Genomic DNA, 12,357 nt, shown 5'->3' with positions numbered 1-12,357 from the left:
GGTTCTGTGAACAGATACAAGGCAAGATTAGTTGTCAAGGGGTATGCACAAACATATGGCATTGACTATGAAGAAACATTCAGTCCGGTTGCAAGGATGGCAACCGTAAGAGCAGTCATTGCTATGGCTGCATCAAAGGGATGGTCTTTACATCAGATGGATGTAAAGACTGCCTTCTTGCATGGTGATTTGCAAGAAGAGGTATATATGGAGCAGCCACCAGGTTATGTGCATGCTGTTCATCTTGAGTTTGTTCGCAGGTTGAAGAAAGCATTGTATGGCTTGAAGCAAGCACCTAGAGCATGGTCTGACAAGATAGGATAGTATCTTGTCACTATTAGCTTTCAAATTTCCAAGGCAGATTTCTCACTATATGTGAGAAAAACAGAGAAAGGTATCATGCTACTTGTCATTTATGTTGATGATTTGATTATGACAGGTGACAGTGATGAAGATATCCTTCATGTGAAAATGCTATTGAAGCAAAAGTTTGAGATGAAGGATTTGGGAGAGCTGCGTTATTTCTTGGGCATTGAGGTGATTAGATCACCAAGTGGGATACAGCTCTTACAGAGGCAGTATGGATTGGACATGCTGTCCAAATATGGGATGACAGGCTGTAAGCCTATTTCAGTTCCTTTGGAGCAGAATGTGAAGCTCAGCACAGATGCAGGTGAGCTTCTAGAAGACCCTACTATGTATAGACGCATAGTAGGAAGTTTGATTTATATGACTATTACTTGGCCAGATTTGAGCTATGCTGTTGGATTGGTAAGTCAGTTTATGCAGGCTCCAAGGAAACCACATTTGGATGCGGCTTGACGCATACTCAGGTATGTGAAGTCCACATTGCAGTATGGACTATTTCATGAGACTGGGGCTCAGATACAGTTGCATGGATACACTGATGCTGATTGGGTTGGTAGTATTTCTGATAGACGATCTACCAGTGGATATGTGTTCTCTTTTGGGAGTGCTGCAGTCACTTGGAGCAGCAAGAAACAGCCTACAGTTGCCTTGTCGAGCATAGAGGCTGAGTACAAGGGTGCAGCAATGGCTGCATGTGAGGTAGCTTGGTTGCATAAGCTACTTTATGATATGCATCAGTCTACAGATGGGCCAGTTGTCATTTATTGTGACAACATGAGTAGTATACACTTGGCAAATAACCCAGTCTATCATGCTAGAACAAAGCACATTGAGGTGGATTATCACTATGTGAGAGAGAGGGTTTTACTAGGTCTTATTGATCTAGTTTATGTCAGTACAGAGGATCAGGTAGCTGACATATTCACGAAGGCATTAGGCGCAGAGAAGCTGCGCAAGTTTAGAGACCTGCTTGGTGTGCAGGAATTGGGATTGAGCTCGAGGGGGAGTGTTGAGATATCGAGCTCCACTCGTGATACGCCAGGGTGACCATTGTGTATTTATGTCACTGACTTGTCAGTTGCAGACGCGGTTGGTACACCGCCCATGAATAATAGCTACATGATAGCTATCCTTATCTACTCTAGTTCGTGGCTCAGTTAGTATGCCACCTTAGTTAGTTGAGTTTGGTTTGAGACCCATATATAGGGTTCTTCTATTTCTTTGTACAAAAAGTTCTTTTGGCTTACACAACTAAGAAGAGGAAAACTGTTTTCAGCCTCCACCCTTGTGTGTATTCCCCCATTGTGCAAGCAAGAAAGCTACAAGTGAGACTCCTTCCTTCTCTCCCACAATCTTGACAAAACCTACTTTTACACCTACCAAAATCTAAACCATTCCTTATGCACGAGATTTCCCCAATAGCTAGGAGTCTTAGGATATGCCAAAATGTCACCTCTTTCATGTTGAACTCACCCTTATCACGAAGAAAAATTTTTTTGGGGCAAAAGGAGCTTGATAGACCAACATTATTTAGTATTTTCCCAAGTTCATGCCAAACTGCCCTAACGTCAGGGCATGCCCAAAATACATGCATAACATCCTCGTCCTTCCTTTTGTGAAAACAACAAAGACTAGTAACTCCTTCTGCTTCAATTTGGTTTTCATTGTGGTAGCTTATTCATCAACACTCACCATAGTAAGGGATTTGATCTAACAAAAGGGTTCATTTTCCAATAAGCATTCTCAATTCTCCTCTTCTAAGCCTTGCAGAATCCTAAGAGAAACACTTTTTTCGAGTTTCAACCACTTTAATACTCCACTCATGATAAACATTTCTAAAATCCTTTTTATGCTTGAGTTTCACAAGTGGTTTTTCCTTGTATGGAAAGGGTTATCATTTGAGATAGCATACTTAGGCACCCTACAACTTATATGCTAATGAATTGAGGTGGCTTGAGCAAGTATTGGGTGATTTAGTTCAAGTCTAAGAGGTGATAGTTATGCTAAGGAAGAAAGTTTGGAACCATCCACTTTATACCAGTCTTAGAGGAGTCGAAGATTTCTAAAGCACTCCACTTTAAATCTTCAAAGATATGGGCTAATGCATGGGATTTTGCAATCCAAGAATACTACAGTGTGGAATTCCTACAATAAGAGTATTGCCTCAATGAAAAGAAGATGCTATGGTTAAACAGAAAGAGGGAATGACTAGCTGTGAAAGTTATAGCCAATAAGTATCATCTCAAGTACCTTTGGATGAGTGGGGGACTTAGAAGGTCAAAATTCAACCATTTACATGGGCACTCACTATGCATCCACCTAGTACAACACATAGATGGAAAAAACTCTTCCCACATGCAAGGGTGAGGACATGGAGGAAGCGGCTAAAGTGGGCATGGAAATCCATGTCTTTACCCAAACTAAATTTACTACTTTGGAGGTTACTACTCTATAAGCTCCCTGTGGGGCACAAGTTGGTCGGGAAATACTTGTGTCACCAACATGCCATTATGTTGCAAAACGGAGTAAAACCTAACTCACTTTTTTGGGATTGTTGTAAGGTTTGCCTACTTTGGAAACAAGTCAAACAACAGTAAAATGATGCTAATCTAAGTAACGATCTTAACTTACAATAACTCTTTTTAGTGATCAAGGGTGCCTTGATGAAGAAACCTTAAAGGTAATGTAGTAAATGAGGGTCCTAACAATCACTTTTTTTGGCAATTCAAAAATGCTATAGTCTTTCAAGGTAGAAGATCTTCTAGTCTCATATAATTTGTTTCTAGGGTGAAAGATGAATTGTGTATTATCATTCAAAAGGATGAAGAATAAGGTTCATGTCATTAAGGTTTTGCATAAGAAGCTCTTTAAAGCTAGCCATTTGGCAATCCCTTGAGGCATTTTGATGTGTTCATTAGTTACTTTATAATACATATCTATTAGGCGCTTTGCATCTAATTTCCTCCTAGTGTGAATGTAAACGCCCCGAACAACGTAGCTTAACAATTATGATATTTGCTTGTTTTCGAGATTTAATAGAAAAGAGAATGAACACTTAAAGCTGAAAATGAAAATTACTCACAAAATTACAGCCATAAAAATGTAAAAGTAATGGAGACAAGATTGAGGGTTGAAGATGGGCAACCCCCCCGAAGGAATGTATTTCTGCTCAACCCAAGTCCCTTAGGGAAGAGCTCAGTTACAATCAACCTGAGAGTGAGAAGAAGTAATTCTCACTCTCACAAGATCATGCAAAGATGTACAAACACACATGTATTATCTATTATGCAATGATAAGAACTGATTTCTTTACAGTATGAGAGAAGAAAAAGGGGAATTCAGCCTTTCTCCATCGTTGATCAGTAGTACAGGGATAGAGCTTGCTTCTTGTAGCTAAAATGGAAGAAAGAGCTCAAGAAGGAGGTGCTGTAATGAATTTACAGGCTTGCTGTCTTGTAAAACAGCAGTGATAGAAGAGGGAATATGGAGGAATTTGATAATGGAGAAGTGGGGGATGATGATGGGGATGGATGGGGCCAGTTTCTGGCTATCTGTGGGTGCTGTACATGAGTTTACAGCAAAGAAAAATGATGCTCAATGAAGAAAAACGAGCTCTTATTTATAGGAGAGGGGAGAGCTAGTACAAAAGGGGAAAGTGGAGTAGCACAAGACAAGTGTCCAGCTACATGTCATGAGATGTGACAAGTGGTGGGACACTTGGAAACTTGTGTGACAAGTGTCTTGACACTTGTCTCTTCTTTATGGCCTTTCTTTTTGGGTTGAATACTGTCAAGAATAGAAACAACCAAATTTAGTAAGCACAGTCAGAGTACAGAACTTACTATTTTTAGAATGACATCCCTATTTTTTAGGACTAGCATTTTTAGGCTAATTCGAGGCTCCTAAAATTTAGGGACCTCCTAAAATTTAGGGATCTCCTAGAATTTAGGGACCCCCCCAATATGGGTATCATATGAAAGCTTTTTCCGTGTACATCGCAAAAATGGTATCCGAATCTTCATGTGACTTTCCTATGCAAAGAAATGTGCATTTCAAGCTTTCAGCCCACACATGCACATTATACAAGCATTTCATGATCATGCCATCTTGTTGATTGTAACTGTCTGTTCTGGTGGATCTAGCCCACACTTCAAGGCATCAATCCTTTCTGTGTGCGAGTCTAACCCTGATATGCGTGAGTTCTAGTCACTGGCGCCCAATCGGGTCATATAGGTGGAAGTGTGAACTATCTTTTCTCTAACCCACCGTGTGGGTCCACCATAACCTGTGACCACTCATCAGTGCCAGCTCCAATGCACTTTTCTTTATATCTAATTAGTGCAAAGGAAATAAATTTAATAAATCATTATATAGATAAATTAATGAAAAAGGATACAAATTCTGTTTCTATAGAGTTGTGACAGCCCTCTGGCTTTTATTCAGCTGTCCTCAGCTGAAAATCTTCTTGATATTGTTGTAGAATATTTGGGTAATCCTTCATGAATTTTTCATCTACCCACTGTGCATCTGTGGTGGGTAGATTCTTGAACTTTAGCAAGAATTTTCGTGTCACAAGGCCACTTCTCGTGGTTCGATCCTTGAGAAACAAAATCTTTTCAGGTTCCAAGAGTTGCTCTGTTTCTTCAACTTCTGGGGGATCTTCAGTAATGGGTTCCTTTGGTTCTGGTCCTATGTAAGGTTTTAGCAAACTTACATGAAAAGCATTGTGTATTTTCCAATGAGTAGGAAGCTCAAGTCGATAAGAAACTTCATTTATTTTCTCAATCACTTTGAAGGGTCCAAAGTATCTACTGGAGAGCTTTGGAAAAGATGAATTTTGACCAGAACCTTGTTTGAGCCTGCTTTTATCAAACTTTAGCAAGACATATTGATCTTTTTCAAAAGCCAAAGGTCTTCTTCGTTTATCTGCTTGCTTCTTTTGTCGCTCTTGCGCAACTTTGATAGTGGCTCGAACTTGATCCATTGTTGTTTTTAAATCTGAAGCAAACTCATCAGCAGCAAAAATCTTATCTTTAGTGCGAATAATTGGAGGAGGAATCACTTTACCCTGTACTATTTCATTTGGAGCTTTCCCTGTGGATGAGTGCACTGTATTGTTGTAAGCAAACTCCAATAATGGAAGATATTTCTCCCATTGTGACTTATGTTCACTAACATAAGCTTTCAACATATCCAAAAGAGTGAGATTCATCACCTCTGTTTGGCCGTCAGTTTGAGGATGAAAAGCTGAGGAGAACTTTAAAGTGGTTCCCAAATTCTCAAATAAAGCACGCCAAAAGTTACTTGTGAATTTGGAGTCTCTATCTGAAATGATCTCAGAAGGCATACCATGTAATCTGAAGATATGTTGAATGAAAAGTCTTGCAGCTTGTGCGGATTTCAATGTTTTATGACATGGAATAAAATGTGATTGTTTGCTGAATCTATCAATTATGACCCAAATCATATCATGACCTTGAGGTGTTCTTGGAATACCTGAGATGAAATCCATTGTGATATATTCCCATAGATCTTTGGGCACTGGAAGAGGTTGCAACAATCCTGGAATCTTCTGCCTATCATATTTGGATTTTTGGCATACCAGACAAGCCTCGATGAAGTTATGTGTATCTTTTCGTAATGTTGGCCAATAAAAGTAGCGCTCAATTGCACTTAGAGTGGCTGCCCTCCCTCTATGCCCTGCATAAGGGGGTTCATGACTTTCTTTAAGCACCTTTTGTCGAACAGGAAGAGTGACACAAAGGCGATTGTTCATGAGAAGGTAACCATCTTTGATGGAATAATCTGGATGAGAACCTCCTTGCTATAAATTTGACCAAATTGCTGCAAAATCAGTATCTTCATCATAAGTATTCTTCATCGTTTGAAAATCTTCATGATGAGCCACTGTAATAGTTGCAATGCAAGGCACTCTAGAAAGTGCATCAGCAACTACATTTTGTTTCCCTGGAGTGTACATAATTTGAAAATGAAACATAGACAAGAAATTTTTCCATCTTGCATGTTTCTCCTGCAAATGCTTTTGAGTCTTGAAATACTTCAAGCTTTGATGATCGGTTTTAATAAGGAATTCATTGCCTAAAAGATAATGTTTCCATATCTTTAAAGCATGAACCACTGTTAAGAGCTCCTTTTCATAAATGTCATACATTTTCTCCACATCATTTAGACGGCGGCTTTCAAAGGCTATGGCATGGCCTTCTTGATTCAGCACTGCACCAATACAATCACCGCAAGCATCTGCTTCCACCACAAATGGTTTTACCAGATCTGGAATGATAAGAACAGGTCCAGAAGTAAGAGCTGTTTTCAGCCTTGTGAAGGCTGCCTTCTCTTTTTCCTTCCATTGGAAAGAGATCTTCTTCTTTGTAAGGTCATGAAGTGGAGAAGCCATATGTGCAAAATGCTTGATGAAGCGGCGGTAATAAGAACATAAGCCAAGAAACGATCGCACCTCATGTACATCACGAAGATGAGGCCATTCTTGGATTATCCTGATCTTTTCAGGATCCATCTGAATCCCTTCAAAAGAGATGACATGCCCAAGGTAATTTATTTTATGCATGAAAAATTCACTCTTTTTACCATTTACCAAGAGTTGATTTTGTTGTAGTAATTGTAGAACAATTTCCAAGTGTTGATGATGATCCTCTTCATTCTTGCTAAAGACAAGAATATCATCAAAGAAAGTACCGACATATTGTCGATGCTCTCTAAAGATGCGCTCCATCATTCGATTAAAGGTGGCTGGTGCATTGGTTAATCCGAAAGGAACCACCAAGAATTTATAAAGACCGTATGAAGTGAGAAAAATAGTTTTGTGTACATCTTGTGGTATTACCCTAATTTGATGATAACCACTCTTTAGATCAATGCGGTTGAAAACCTTTGAGCCTCCTAGACGATCCAAAATGTCGTCAATTCTGGGAATAGGAAACCGATTCTTCACAGTGATTTTGTTGAGGGCTCGATAATCAATGCACATCCTGAATGTGCTATCTTTCTTTTGAACGAGAAGAACCGATGAACAAAATGGTGAGCTACTTGGCCTAATTAGCCCACGGTTGAGTAGGTCTTCGACTTGCTTTCTAATTTCTTCTTGTTGAGGACGGCTCACACGGTATGGCGCTATATTAGGAGGAGAACTACTCGGAATAATATCAATATGATGGTCTTCTGGCCTTTCTGGGGGAAGCTGATAAGGAAGATCATAGGTATGGTGTCTCCAGAAACTCCAACTTGGATCTCGTACTTCTTGCCTTTGTTGGTGAGTTCTACCTTTTTTTTCTGAGAGAAGATGGTTGAATCTACTCTATGATTCCAGGGCATGCCAAGAATCACATCGCAACCATCAAGGTCTCCGATACAGAAGGTATCTTCATCACTGTAGCCTTGAATTTGAAACTTGAGCTTGCCAATGTAGGGTATCACAGTCTTCACTGTGTCACCTTCATCAGCATTTAAAGCTTGGCGAACTTCTGCCGGAGTGTCCATCTCTTCATTCTTTAATCCAAGCTCTTTAGCTAATTGCAAGGAAATGATATTTTCATTCGCCCCAAGATCTATCAAGAATAGTGCTTGCTTACCTTGCAACTGTCCCCAAGCTTTTAATAATTTGCGCGTCTCTGGAGTGTGAGTTGTGTTTGCAACTACATCACTGATAGCATTGATTTTCACTGGCGACTTAGGCTTGTTGTCAGAAACCTTGCTTTGTCCCTTGTTTGGACATTGCTTCACTATGTGGCCTGTTTGTCCACATTTAAAGCACTTCCCTTCTTTCATGAAGCGTTGCTTTTCTTCTTCGGAAAATTGCTTTGCTTGTGGGTATAGATTGGAGCGAAATTGAGGAGCATTAGGAGGTGCATAGGGCTTCATCTTCTTTTGATTTGATGGCTGCTTTTGCCACTGTTTTTGTCCTTCATTTGGGGCTCAATACTCCTCATCATCAGCTACTCTCTTCTTATCATTCTTTTGGAATGATTTGTTGCCATTGTGCTCCATTTCCCATGTCTCAGCATGGTCAATGAGTTCCCTGAGACTAGAACAATGATAATGATTAAGAGCAGTACGAAGTTTAAAATGCAAACCTCCTTGAAACTTCCTAAGCTTTTCCGAACTACTGATCTTCTTGAAATGTTGGACCTTCAAAAGTAGCTCCCAAAATCTCTTGGTATAGTCACCAAGTGACTCATTTTTCCTTTGCCAAAGCCGATCCCATTCCATTTTTACATCTCTTTTGAAATGAACATGAAGAAATTGGCTTTGTATCAGGCGAACAAAGGACCGCCATGATTTTGGGGCAGCATGATCATATTCCAACCCCGTCCACCAAGTATGGGCTAAGTCGGTTAAATGTAAAGCTGCAAACTTAATCTTTTCTTTTTCTTTATACTTGTCACGACCATACAAAATTTGAAATTGACGAATAAACTTCAGAAGAAGATCAGGATTTCGGGAACCATCATACATACTGAACTTGATCTTCTTTTCAAGTTGAGATAGTGACTTAGTCTTCTTCTTCTTCTTATGCCTTCGTCCATGCTCGGATATTGAGGTTGAAGATGATGAAGTGCTTGATGGGGATGAAGATGGAGACGAGGGTGAAGAATGTCGACGCCTTTGACGATGATGAGGTCTTCCACGAGAAGGGTGTGACTCTTCATTACTAGAAGAGGATCCATCAGAATAGGCACCAGATGACTTTGAAGAAGAGGATGAGCTTCGACGCGATCTCTTTCTTTGTCTTGAAGTAGAATGGGACTGCCTCTTAGAAGTAGTTGGACTTCTTGATTGGCTCCTTTCATTGGTATGGCTTTGTCTCCTTGAAGTAGATGGGCTTCTTTCCTTGAATTCTTTGGGATTCTCAACTTTTTCTAGTTTGAGAAGTTGCTCACGAATTTGCTGATTCTCCTCTCTAAGACTTTGAATGGCTTGAAGGATAGCACTCGATTGATCCATTGAGACTAAAGAAAAAAAAATATGCTCACGCACTCAATGCAAGGGCTGAAAATAAACAAACTTATAGTTGTAAGCACTACCAGTGTTGGGGGTGAGGACCGAGCCAAAGCTCTGATACCACTGTAAACGCCCCGAACAACGTAGTATGCTTAACAATTATGATATTTGCTTGTTTTCGAGATTTAATAGAAAAGAGAATGAACACTTAAAGCTGAAAATGAAAATTACTCACAAAATTACAGCCATAAAAATGTAAAAGTAATGGAGACAAGATTGAGGGTTGAAGATGGGCAACCCCCCCCGAAGGAATGTATTTCTGCTCAACCCAAGTCCCTTAGGGAAGAGCTCAGTTACAATCAACCTGAGAGTGAGAAGAAGTAATTCTCACTCTCACAAGATCATGCAAAGATGTACAAACACACATGCATTATCTATTATGCAATGATAAGAACTGATTTCTTTACAGTATGAGAGAAGAAAAAGGGGAATTCAGTCTTTCTCCATCGTTGATCAGCAGTACAGGGATAGAGCTTGCTTCTTGTAGCTAAAATGGAAGAAAGAGCTCAAGAAGGAGGTGCTGTAATGAATTTACAGGCTTGGTGTCTTGTAAAACAACAGTGATAGAAGAGGAAATATGGAGGAATTTGATAATGGAGAAGTGGGGGATGATGATGGGGATGGATGGGGCCAGTTTCTGGCTATCTGTGGGTGCTGTACATGAGTTTACAGCAAAGAAAAATGATGCTCAATGAAGAAAAACGAGCTCTTATTTATAGGAGAGGGGAGAGCTAGTACAAAAGGGGAAAGTGGAGTAGCACAAGACAAGTGTCCAGCCACATGTCATGAGATGTGACAAGTGGTGGGACACTTGGAAACTTGTGTGACAAGTGTCTTGACACTTGTCTCTTCTTTATGGCCTTCCTTTTTGGGTTGAATACTGTCAAGAATAGAAACAACCAAATTTAGTAAGCACAGTCAGAGTACAGAACTTACTATTTTTAGAATGACATCCCTATTTTTTAGGACTAGCATTTTTAGGCTAATTCGAGGCTCCTAAAATTTAGGGACCTCCTAAAATTTAGGGATCTCCTAGAATTTAGGGACCCCCCCCCAATATGGGTATCATATGAAAGCTTTTTCCGTGTACATCGCAAAAATGGTATCTGAATCTTCATGTGACTTTCCTATGCAAAGAAATGTGCATTTCAAGCTTTCAGCCCACACATGCACATTATACAAGCATTTCATGATCATGCCATCTTGTTGATTGTAACTGTCTGTTCTGGTGGATCTAGCCCACACTTCAAGGCATCAATCCTTTCTGTGTGCGAGTCTAACCCTGATATGCGTGAGTTCTAGTCACAGGCGCCCAATCGGGTCATATAGGTGGAAGTGTGAACTATCTTTTCTCTAACCCACCGTGTGGGTCCACCATAACTTGTGACCACTCATCAGTGGCCAGCTCCAATGCACTTTTCTTTATATCTAATTAGTGCAAAGGAAATAAATTTAATAAATCATTATATAGATAAATTAATGAAAAAGGATACAAATTCTGTTTCTATAGAGTTGTGACAGTGAAGGTTCTACGTGCTAGCTTAAGTTTGGTGCTTTGCACCATCAAAGTTAAGCTAAGCACATAGGGGCAAGGGTGGGGGTTTGGGGGGGGAGGGATGGGAACACTCAAACAAATAGTAACAATAAAGATGTGTGTGTGTGTGTGTGCATACATTTGTATGTATGTATTATACTATTGATTATATGTAAATATAAAGACTTACACAATGATAGTATATTATCATTAATGTTATAATATATTGATATTGATATAAATTGATAATATATATCAACACAACAATAATCCAAAAATATATTTAAAATATCATAATACTACATGTCACTAAGTTTGGCGTTACGCAGTAAGTCCGACTTGAGGGCATGCTCTGTCAAACGATTTCGACATCACAACACTAAACCTAACTTCAAGGTTTGCGTGATCTCAAAGCAAATCCCTACCCTTCACTTTATGGAGTAAAGGGGCCAATAAAGCAATGGCCTCTAAAAGGAAAACACACCCCACCCCAATTGAGTGACAATTTTACAAGAAAGATGTGGCTTTTTTAGCCACTTAACAATACAATATGATTTTTTTAAAATTACAAATGAGTTTAACTTAAGACAAACAATTGAACCATGCAAATTTTTTGATATTTTAGATTTTGTAAAACCCTAAAGCAATGCATCCTCGAGTGTCACTTTATTGTCCCCTCACTGTCCCTCTGTTATGAACCTTTCATTTGTAACTAAGACAACTTAATAAAAATATCAAAATATCCCAGTAGTTTTTTTTTGAGCTCTATATAATATAAATAGTTTGACCATTAAAAAATATTTATGCAACTCACTTGGAATTTTTTTTAAATAATGGAGGATTGTTAGATGACAATCTATTGGCACCCTTTACCCTAGTGGTGTAATTGTGTTAATTTGCGGCTCTGCGCCGATGAGACAAATAAAGTGAAGCATAGCTCGAATTGCATAGCCTCAAATCGCACATGCGGATGGGCGCAAAATTCGCATGGGCAATTGAGAGCGAATGGGCGGGCAATTCGCATGGGGTGCCGATGCATGGCACCCCACATTTGAGTGAAGGGAGACATGGGGGCTGTCTCATGGCACGTGCCCCCCTACCCCTATAATCTGTTAACTAATAGTAAATATTATCGACTGCATTATTTATAAAGAAAAAAGGGTTATTGGTCTAAGGACAAGTTGGGAGGAGTACTTTGAAATCCCAAATCCATCCTTTGCTTTCGCTAAGGAGGATCACTTTTTATTAAAATTGTTACATCGTGGGTAACGAGACTTCATGAAAGTTTGAAAATTGAGGCCACATACGCAGGAGCAGCACTTGCCTCGGGTTCCTTGCAAACCGCCTCTCTAGAGACTCTCTCTCTCTCTCTCTCTCTCTCTCTCTCTCTCTCTCTCGCGTCAAGATCAAGGCTGCTG

This window comes from Lygodium microphyllum, chromosome 27 (genome assembly GCF_053477565.2).
Source record: "Lygodium microphyllum isolate KBCC chromosome 27, Lygodium_microphyllum_v1.1.10, whole genome shotgun sequence".
NCBI lineage: Eukaryota > Viridiplantae > Streptophyta > Polypodiopsida > Schizaeales > Lygodiaceae > Lygodium > Lygodium microphyllum.
Note: the sequence above shows the minus strand (reverse complement) of the source record.